The sequence below is a fragment of the Narcine bancroftii genome, chromosome 3, assembly GCF_036971445.1.
Source record: "Narcine bancroftii isolate sNarBan1 chromosome 3, sNarBan1.hap1, whole genome shotgun sequence".
Taxonomy (NCBI): Eukaryota; Metazoa; Chordata; class Chondrichthyes; order Torpediniformes; family Narcinidae; genus Narcine; species Narcine bancroftii.
In genome coordinates this window covers 326,137,743-326,146,380 of record NC_091471.1, presented here as the reverse complement: position 1 = coordinate 326,146,380, position 8,638 = coordinate 326,137,743, and positions in this window count along the sequence as shown.

Below are 8,638 nucleotides of genomic sequence, written 5' to 3'. Positions count from 1 at the left end.
TCTCTCGTCTCCCGCCTCTCTCTCTCTCTCTCATCTCCCTCCTCTCTCTCTCTCTCTCATCTCCCTCCTCTCTCTCTCTCGTCTCCCGCCTCCGTCTCTCGTCTCCCGCCTCCCTCTCTCGTCTCCCGCCTCCCTCTCTCGTCTCCCGCCTCCCTCTCTCGTCTCCCGCCTACCTCTCTCGTCTCCCCTCCTTCTCTCATCTGCCCTCCTCTCCTCGTCTTGCCTCCTCTCCCCACCTCTCTCTCGTCTCCCCTCCTTCTCTCTCGTCTCCCCTCCTCACTCTCGTCTCCCCTCCTCACTCACGTCTCCCCTCCTCACTCTCGTCTCCCCTCCTCACTCTCGTCTCCCCTCCTCACTCTCGTCTCCCCTCCTCACTCTCGTCTCCCCTCCTCACTCTCGTCTCCGCTCCTCACTCTCGTCTCCCCTCCTCACTCTCGTCTCCCTCCTCACTCTCGTCTCCCCTCCTCACTCTCGTCTCCCCTCCTCACTCTCGTCTCGCCTCCTCTCCCCACCTCTCTCTCGTCTCCCCTCCTTCTCTCTCGTCTCCCCTCCTCACTCTCGTCTCCCCTCCTCACTCTCGTCTCCCCTCCTCACTCTCGTCTCCCCTCCTCACTCTCGTCTCCCCTCCTCACTCTCGTCTCCCCTCCTCACTCTCGTCTCCCCTCCTCACTCTCGTCTCCCCTCCTCACTCTCGTCTCCCCTCCTCACTCTCGCCCCCTCCTCACTCTCGTCTCCCCTCCTCACTCTCGTCTCCCCTCCCCACTCTCGTCTCCCCTCCTCTCTCGTCTCGCCTTCTCTCCCCACCTCTCTCTCGTCTCCCCTCCTTCTCTCTCGTCTCCCCTCCTCACTCTCGTCTCCCCTCCTTCTCTCTCATCTCCCCTCCTCTCCCCACCTCTCTCTCGTCTCCCCTCCTCTCTCTCGTCTCCCCTCCTCTCTCTCGTCTCCCCTCCTCTCTCTCGTCTCCCCTCCTCTCTCTCGTCTCCCCTCCTCTCTCTCGTCTCCCCTCTTCTCTCTCGTCTCACCCCTCTCTCTCGTTTCCCGCCTCTCTCCTCTCTCTCTCTCATCTCCCGCCACCCTCTCTCGTCTGCCGCCTCTCTCTCTATCTCTCTCTCTCTCGTCTCCCTCCTCTCTCTCCCTCATCTCCCGCCTCTCTCTCTCTCTCATCTCCCGCTTCTCTCTCTCTCGTCTCCCGCCTCACTCGTCTCCCGCCTCTCTCTCTCTCGTCTCCCACCTCTCTCTCTCTCGTCTCCCGCATCTCTCCCTCTCCTTCGTCTCCCGCCTCTCTCTCTCTCTCTCATCTCCCTCCTCTCTCTCTCTCGTCTCCCGCCTCTCTCCCTCTCACTCGTCTCCCGCCTCTCTCTCTCTCGTCTCCCGCCTCTCTCCCTCTCACTCGTCTCCCGCCTCTCTCTCTCTCCCTCGTCTCCCGCCTACCTCTCTCGTCTCCCCTCCTTCTCTCATCTCCCCTCCTCTCTCGTCTCGCCTCCTCTCCCCACCTCTCTCTCGTCTCCCCTCCTTCTCTCTCGTCTCCCCTCCTCACTCTCGTCTCCCCTCCTCACTCTCGTCTCCCCTCCTCACTCTCGTCTCCCCTCCTCACTCTCGTCTCCCCACCTCTCTCTCGTCTCCCCTCCTCACTCTCGTCTCCCCTCCTCACTCTCGTCTCCCCTCCTCTCTCTCGTCTCCCCTCCTCTCTCTCGTCTCCCCTCCTCTCTCTCGTCTCCCCGCCACTCTCTCGTCTCCCCGCCTCTCTCTCGTCTCCCCGCCTCTCTCTCGTCTCCCCGCCTCTCTCTCGTCTCCCCTCCTCTCTCTCGTCTCCCCTCCTCTCTCTCGTCTCCCCGCCTCTCTCTCGTCTCCCCGCCTCTCTCTCGTCTCCCCTCCTCTCTCTCGTCTCCCCTCCTCTCTCTCGTCTCCCCTCCTCTCTCTCGTCTCCCCTGCTCTCTCTCGTTTCCCCCCTCTCTCTCGTTTCCCGCCTCTCTCCTCTCTCTCTCTCATCTCCTGCCACCATCTCTCGTCTGCCGCCTCTCTCTCTATCTCTCATGTACCGCCTCTCTCTCTCTCGTCTCCCGCCTCTCTCTCTCGTCTCCCTCCTCTCTCTCTCGTCTCCCTCCTCTCTCTCTCGTCTCCCTCCTCTCTCTCCCTTGACTCCCGCCTCTCTCCACTCTCTCGTCTCCCGCCTCTCAATCTCGTCTCCCGCCTCTCTCTTCTCTCCCGCATCTCTCTTCTCCCGCCTCTCTCTCTCTCTCTCGTCTCCCTCCTCTCTCACCCTCGTCTCCCGCCTCTCTCCTCTTTCTCTTCTCCCGCCTCTCAATCTCGTCTCCAGCCTCTCTCTCTCTCGTCTCCCTCCTCTCTCCCTCTCTCGTCTCCCGCTTCTCTCCCTCTCCCTCATTTCCCGCCTCTCTCCTCTCTCATCTCCCACCTCTCTCTCTCTCTTTCTCTCATCTCCCTCCTCTCTCTCTCTCTCTCGTCTCCCCTCCTCTCTCGTCTCGCCTCCTCTCCCCACCTCTCTCTCGTCTCCCCTCCTTCTCTCTCGTCTCCCCTCCTCACTCTCGTCTCCCCTCCTCACTCTCGTCTCCCCTCCTCACTCTCGTCTCCCCACCTCTCTCTCGTCTCCCCTCCTCACTCTCGTCTCCCCTCCTCACTCTCGTCTCCCCTCCTCTCTCTCGTCTCCCCTCCTCTCTCTCGTCTCCCCTCCTCTCTCTCGTCTCCCCGCCTCACTCTCGTCTCCCCCCCTCTCTCTCGTCTCCCCGCCTCTCTCTCGTCTCCCCTCCTTCTCTCTCGTCTCCCCTCCTCTCTCTCGTCTCCCCTCCTCTCTCTCGTCTCCCCTCCTCTCTCGTCTCCCTCCTCTCTCTCGTCTCCCCTCCTCTCTCTCGTCTCCCCTCCTCTCTCTCGTCTCCCCTCCTCTCTCTCGTCTCCCCTCCTCTCTCTCGTCTCCCCTCCTCTCTCTCGTCTCCCCTCCTCTCTCTCGTCTCCCCTCCTCTCTCTCGTCTCCCCTCCTCTCTCTCGTCTCCCCTCCTCTCTCTCGTCTCCCCCCTCTCTCTCGTTTCCCGCCTCTCTCCTCTCTCTCTCTCATCTCCCGCCACCCTCTCTCGTCTGCCGCCTCTCTCTCTATCTCTCTCTCTCGTCACCCTCCTCTCTCTCCCTCGTCTCCCGCCTCTCTCTCTCTCGTCTCCCGCCTCTCTCCCTCTCACTCGTCTCCCGCCTCTCTCTCTCTCCCTCGTCTCCCGCCTACCTCTCTCGTCTCCCCTCCTTCTCTCATCTCCCCTCCTCTCTCGTCTCGCCTCCTCTCCCCACCTCTCTCTCGTCTCCCCTCCTTCTCTCTCGTCTCCCCTCCTCACTCTCGTCTCCCCTCCTCACTCTCGTCTCCCCTCCTCACTCTCGTCTCCCCACCTCTCTCTCGTCTCCCCTCCTCACTCTCGTCTCCCCTCCTCACTCTCGTCTCCCCTCCTCTCTCTCGTCTCCCCTCCTCTCTCTCGTCTCCCCTCCTCTCTCTCGTCTCCCCGCCTCTCTCTCGTCTCCCCGCCTCTCTCTCGTCTCCCCTCCTCTCTCTCGTCTCCCCTCCTCTCTCTCGTCTCCCCTCCTCTCTCTCGTCTCCCCTGCTCTCTCTCGTCTCCCCTCTCTTTCTCGTTTCCCCCTCTCTCTCGTTTCCCGCCTCTCTCCTCTCTCTCTCTCATCTCCTGCCACCATCTCTCGTCTGCCGCCTCTCTCTCTATCTCTCATGTACCGCCTCTCTCTCTCTCGTCTCCCGCCTCTCTCTCTCGTCTCCCTCCTCTCTCTCTCGTCTCCCTCCTCTCTCTCTCGTCTCCCTCCTCTCTCTCCCTTGACTCCCGCCTCTCTCCACTCTCTCGTCTCCCGCCTCTCAATCTCGTCTCCCGCCTCTCTCTTCTCTCCCGCATCTCTCTTCTCCCGCCTCTCTCTCTCTCTCTCTCGTCTCCCTCCTCTCTCACCCTCGTCTCCCGCCTCTCTCCTCTTTCTCTTCTCCCGCCTCTCAATCTCGTCTCCAGCCTCTCTCTCTCTCGTCTCCCTCCTCTCTCTCTCTCTCGTCTCCCGCTTCTCTCCCTCTCCCTCATTTCCCGCCTCTCTCCTCTCTCATCTCCCACCTCTCTCTCTCTCTTTCTCTCATCTCCCTCCTCTCTCTCTCTCTCTCGTCTCCCCTCCTCTCTCGTCTCGCCTCCTCTCCCCACCTCTCTCTCGTCTCCCCTCCTTCTCTCTCGTCTCCCCTCCTCACTCTCGTCTCCCCTCCTCACTCTCGTCTCCCCTCCTCACTCTCATCTCCCCACCTCTCTCTCGTCTCCCCTCCTCACTCTCGTCTCCCCTCCTCACTCTCGTCTCCCCTCCTCTCTCTCGTCTCCCCTCCTCTCTCTCGTCTCCCCTCCTCTCTCTCGTCTCCCCGCCTCTCTCTCGTCTCCCCCCCTGTCTCTCGTCTCCCCGCCTCTCTCTCGTCTCCCCTCCTTCTCTCTCGTCTCCCCTCCTCTCTCTCGTCTCCCCTCCTCTCTCTCGTCTCCCCTCCTCTCTCGTCTCCCTCCTCTCTCTCGTCTCCCCTCCTCTCTCTCGTCTCCCCTCCTCTCTCTCGTCTCCCCTCCTCTCTCTCGTCTCCCGCCTCTCTCTCTCTCTCATTTCCCGCTTCTCTCTCTCTCGTCTCCCGCCTCTCTCTTCTCTCCCGCATCTCTCTTCTCCCGCCTCTCTCTCTCTCTCTCGTCTCCCTCCTCTCTCACCCTCGTCTCCCGCCTCTCTCCTCTTTCTCTTCTCCCGCCTCTCAATCTCGTCTCCAGCCTCTCTCTCTCTCGTCTCCCTCCTCTCTCTCGTCTCCCGCTTCTCTCCCTCTCCCTCATTTCCCGCCTCTCTCCTCTCTCATCTCCCACCTCTCTCTCTCTCTCTCTCTCATCTCCCTCCTCTCTCTCTCTCTCTCTCTCGTCTACCGCCTCTCTCCCTCTCACTCGTATCCCGCCTCTCTCTCTCTTTCTCGTCTCCCGGCTCTCTCTCTCATCTCCCGCCTCCCTCTCTCGTCTCCCCTCCTCACTCTCATCTCCCCTCCTCTCTCTCATCTCCCGCCTACCTCTCTCGTCTCCCCTCCTTCTCTCATTTCCCCTCCTCTCTCGTCTCACCTCCTCTCCCCACCTCTCTCTCGTCTTCCCTCCTTCTCTCTCGTCTCCCCTCCTCACTCTCGTCTCCCCTCCTTCTCTCTCATTTCCCCTCCTCTCCCCACCTCTCTCTCGTCTCCCCACCTCTCTCTCGTCTCCCGCCTCTCTCTTCTCTCCCGCATCTCTCTTCTCCCGCCTCTCTCTCTCTCTCTCGTCTCCCTCCTCTCTCACCCTCGTCTCCCGCCTCTCTCCTCTTTCTCTTCTCCCGCCTCTCAATCTCGTCTCCAGCCTCTCTCTCTCTCGTCTCCCTCCTCTCTCTCTCTCTCGTCTCCCGCTTCTCTCCCTCTCCCTCATTTCCCGCCTCTCTCCTCTCTCATCTCCCACCTCTCTCTCTCTCTCTCTCTCATCTCCCTCCTCTCTCTCTCTCTCTCGTCTCCCCTCCTCTCTCGTCTCGCCTCCTCTCCCCACCTCTCTCTCGTCTCCCCTCCTTCTCTCTCGTCTCCCCTCCTCACTCTCGTCTCCCCTCCTCACTCTCGTCTCCCCTCCTCACTCTCGTCTCCCCTCCTCACTCTCGTCTCCCCACCTCTCTCTCGTCTCCCCTCCTCACTCTCGTCTCCCCTCCTCACTCTCGTCTCCCCTCCTCTCTCTCGTCTCCCCTCCTCTCTCTCGTCTCCCCTCCTCTCTCTCGTCTCCCCGCCTCTCTCTCGTCTCCCCGCCTCTCTCTCGTCTCCCCGCCTCTCTCTCGTCTCCCCTCCTTCTCTCTCGTCTCCCCTCCTCTCTCTCGTCTCCCCTCCTCTCTCTCGTCTCCCCTCCTCTCTCGTCTCCCTCCTCTCTCTCGTCTCCCCTCCTCTCTCTCGTCTCCCCTCCTCTCTCTCGTCTCCCCTCCTCTCTCTCGTCTCCCCTCCTCTCTCTCGTCTCCCCTCCTCTCTCTCGTCTCCCCTCCTCTCTCTCGTCTCCCCTCCTCTCTCTCGTCTCCCCTCCTCTCTCTCGTCTCCCCTCCTCTCTCTCGTCTCCCCTCCTCTCTCTCGTCTCCCCCCTCTCTCTCGTTTCCCGCCTCTCTCCTCTCTCTCTCTCATCTCCCGCCACCCTCTCTCGTCTGCCGCCTCTCTCTCTATCTCTCTCTCTCGTCACCCTCCTCTCTCTCCCTCGTCTCCCGCCTCTCTCTCTCTCTCATTTCCCGCTTCTCTCTCTCTCGTCTCCCGCCTCTCTCTTCTCTCCCGCATCTCTCTTCTCCCGCCTCTCTCTCTCTCTCTCGTCTCCCTCCTCTCTCACCCTCGTCTCCCGCCTCTCTCCTCTTTCTCTTCTCCCGCCTCTCAATCTCGTCTCCAGCCTCTCTCTCTCTCGTCTCCCTCCTCTCTCTCGTCTCCCGCTTCTCTCCCTCTCCCTCATTTCCCGCCTCTCTCCTCTCTCATCTCCCACCTCTCTCTCTCTCTCTCTCATCTCCCTCCTCTCTCTCTCTCTCTCGTCTACCGCCTCTCTCCCTCTCACTCGTATCCCGCCTCTCTCTCTCTTTCTCGTCTCCCGGCTCTCTCTCTCATCTCCCGCCTCCCTCTCTCGTCTCCCCTCCTCACTCTCATCTCCCCTCCTCTCTCTCATCTCCCGCCTACCTCTCTCGTCTCCCCTCCTTCTCTCATTTCCCCTCCTCTCTCGTCTCACCTCCTCTCCCCACCTCTCTCTCGTCTTCCCTCCTTCTCTCTCGTCTCCCCTCCTCACTCTCGTCTCCCCTCCTTCTCTCTCATTTCCCCTCCTCTCCCCACCTCTCTCTCGTCTCCCCACCTCTCTCTCGTCTCCCCTCCTCTCTCTCGTCTCCCCTCCTCTCTCTCGTCTCCCCTCCTCTCTCTCGTCTCCCCTCCTCTCTCTCGTCTCCCCTCCTCTCTCTCGTCTCCCCTCCTCTCTCTCGTCTCCCCTCCTCTCTCTCGTCTCCCCTCCTCTCTCTCGTCTCCCCTCCTCTCTCTCGTCTCCCCTCCTCTCTCTCGTCTCCCCTCCTCTCTCTCGTCTCCCCTCCTCTCTCTCGTCTCCCCTCCTCTCTCTCGTCTCCCCTCCTCTCTCTCGTCTCCCCTCCTCTCTCTCGTCTCCCCTCCTCTCTCTCGTCTCCCCTCCTCTCTCTCGTCTCCCCTCCTCTCTCTCGTCTCCCCTCCTCTCTCTCGTCTCCCCTCCTCTCTTTCGTCTCCCCTCCTCTCTCTCGTCTCCCCTCCTCTCTCTCGTCTCCCCTCCTCTCTCTCGTCTCCCCTCCTCTCTCTCGTCTCCCCTCCTCTCTCTCGTCTCCCCTCCTCTCTCTCCTCTCTCTCTCTCTCATCTCCTGCCACCCTCTCTCGTCTGCCGCCTCTCTCTCTCTCTCATGTACCGTCTCCCGCCTCTCTCCCTCTCTCTTGTCTCCCGCCTCTCTCTCGTCTCCCCGCCTCTCTCTCGTCTCCCCGCCTCTCTCTCGTCTCCCCTCCTCTCTCTCGTCTCCCCTCCTCTCTCTCGTCTCCCCTCCTCTCTCTCGTCTCCCCTCCTCTCTCTCGTCTCCCCTCCTCACTCTCGTCTCCCCTCCTCTCTCTCGTCTCCCCTCCTCTCTCTCGTCTCCCCTCCTCTCTCTCGTCTCCCCTCCTCTCTCTCGTCTCCCCTCCTCTCTCTCGTCTCCCCTCCTCTCTCTCGTCTCCCCTCCTCTCTCTCGTCTCCCCTCCTCTCTCTCGTCTCCTCTCTCTCGTCTCCCTCCTCTCTCTCGTCTCCCCTCCTCTCTCTCGTCTCCCCTCCTCTCTCTCGTCTCCCCTCCTCTCTCTCGTCTCCCCTCCTCTCTCTCGTCTCCCCTCCTCTCTCTCGTCTCCCCTCCTCTCTCTCGTCTCCCCTCCTCTCTCTCGTCTCCCCCCTCTCTCGTCTCCCCCCTCCCTCTCGTCAACCCCCTCCCTCTCGTCAACCCCCTCCCTCTCGTCTCCTCCCCCTTCTCTCGTCTCCTCCCTCTTCTCTCGTCTCCTCCCCTTCTCTCGTCTCCTCCCCCTTCTCTCGTCTCCTCCCCCTTCTCGTCTCCGTCTCAACCCTCTCTCTCTCCATCTCCCCGCTCTCACTCCATCTCCCCTTCTCTCTCCGAATCCCCCCTCTCTCCGTCTCCCCCCTCTTTCGCTCTCCGTCTCCCCCCTCTCGCTCTCCATCTCCCCCCCTTCTCTCCCTCTCTCTGTCTCCCTCCCTCGACTCCCGCCTCTCTCTCTCGTCTTCCGCCTCTCTCTCGTCTCCCGCCTGTCTCTCTCTCGTCTCCCGCCTCTCTCTCTCTCTCTCGTCTCCCGCCTCTCTCTCTCTCTCTCGTCTCCCGCCTCTCTCTCTCTCTCTCGTCTCCCGCCTCTCTCTCACTCTCCGGCCTCTCTTTCTCTCTCGTCTCACGCCTCTCTCTCTCTCTCGTCTCCCGCCTCTCTCTCTCTCTCGTCTCCCGCCTCTCTCTCTCTCTCGTCTCCCCCCTCTTTCGCTTTCCGTCTCCCCCCTCTTTCGCTCTCCGTCTCCCCCCTCTCGCTCTCCGTCTCCCCCCTTCTCTCCCTCTCTCTGTCTCCCTCTCTCGACTCCAGCCTCTCTCTCTCGTCTCTCGCCTCTCTCTC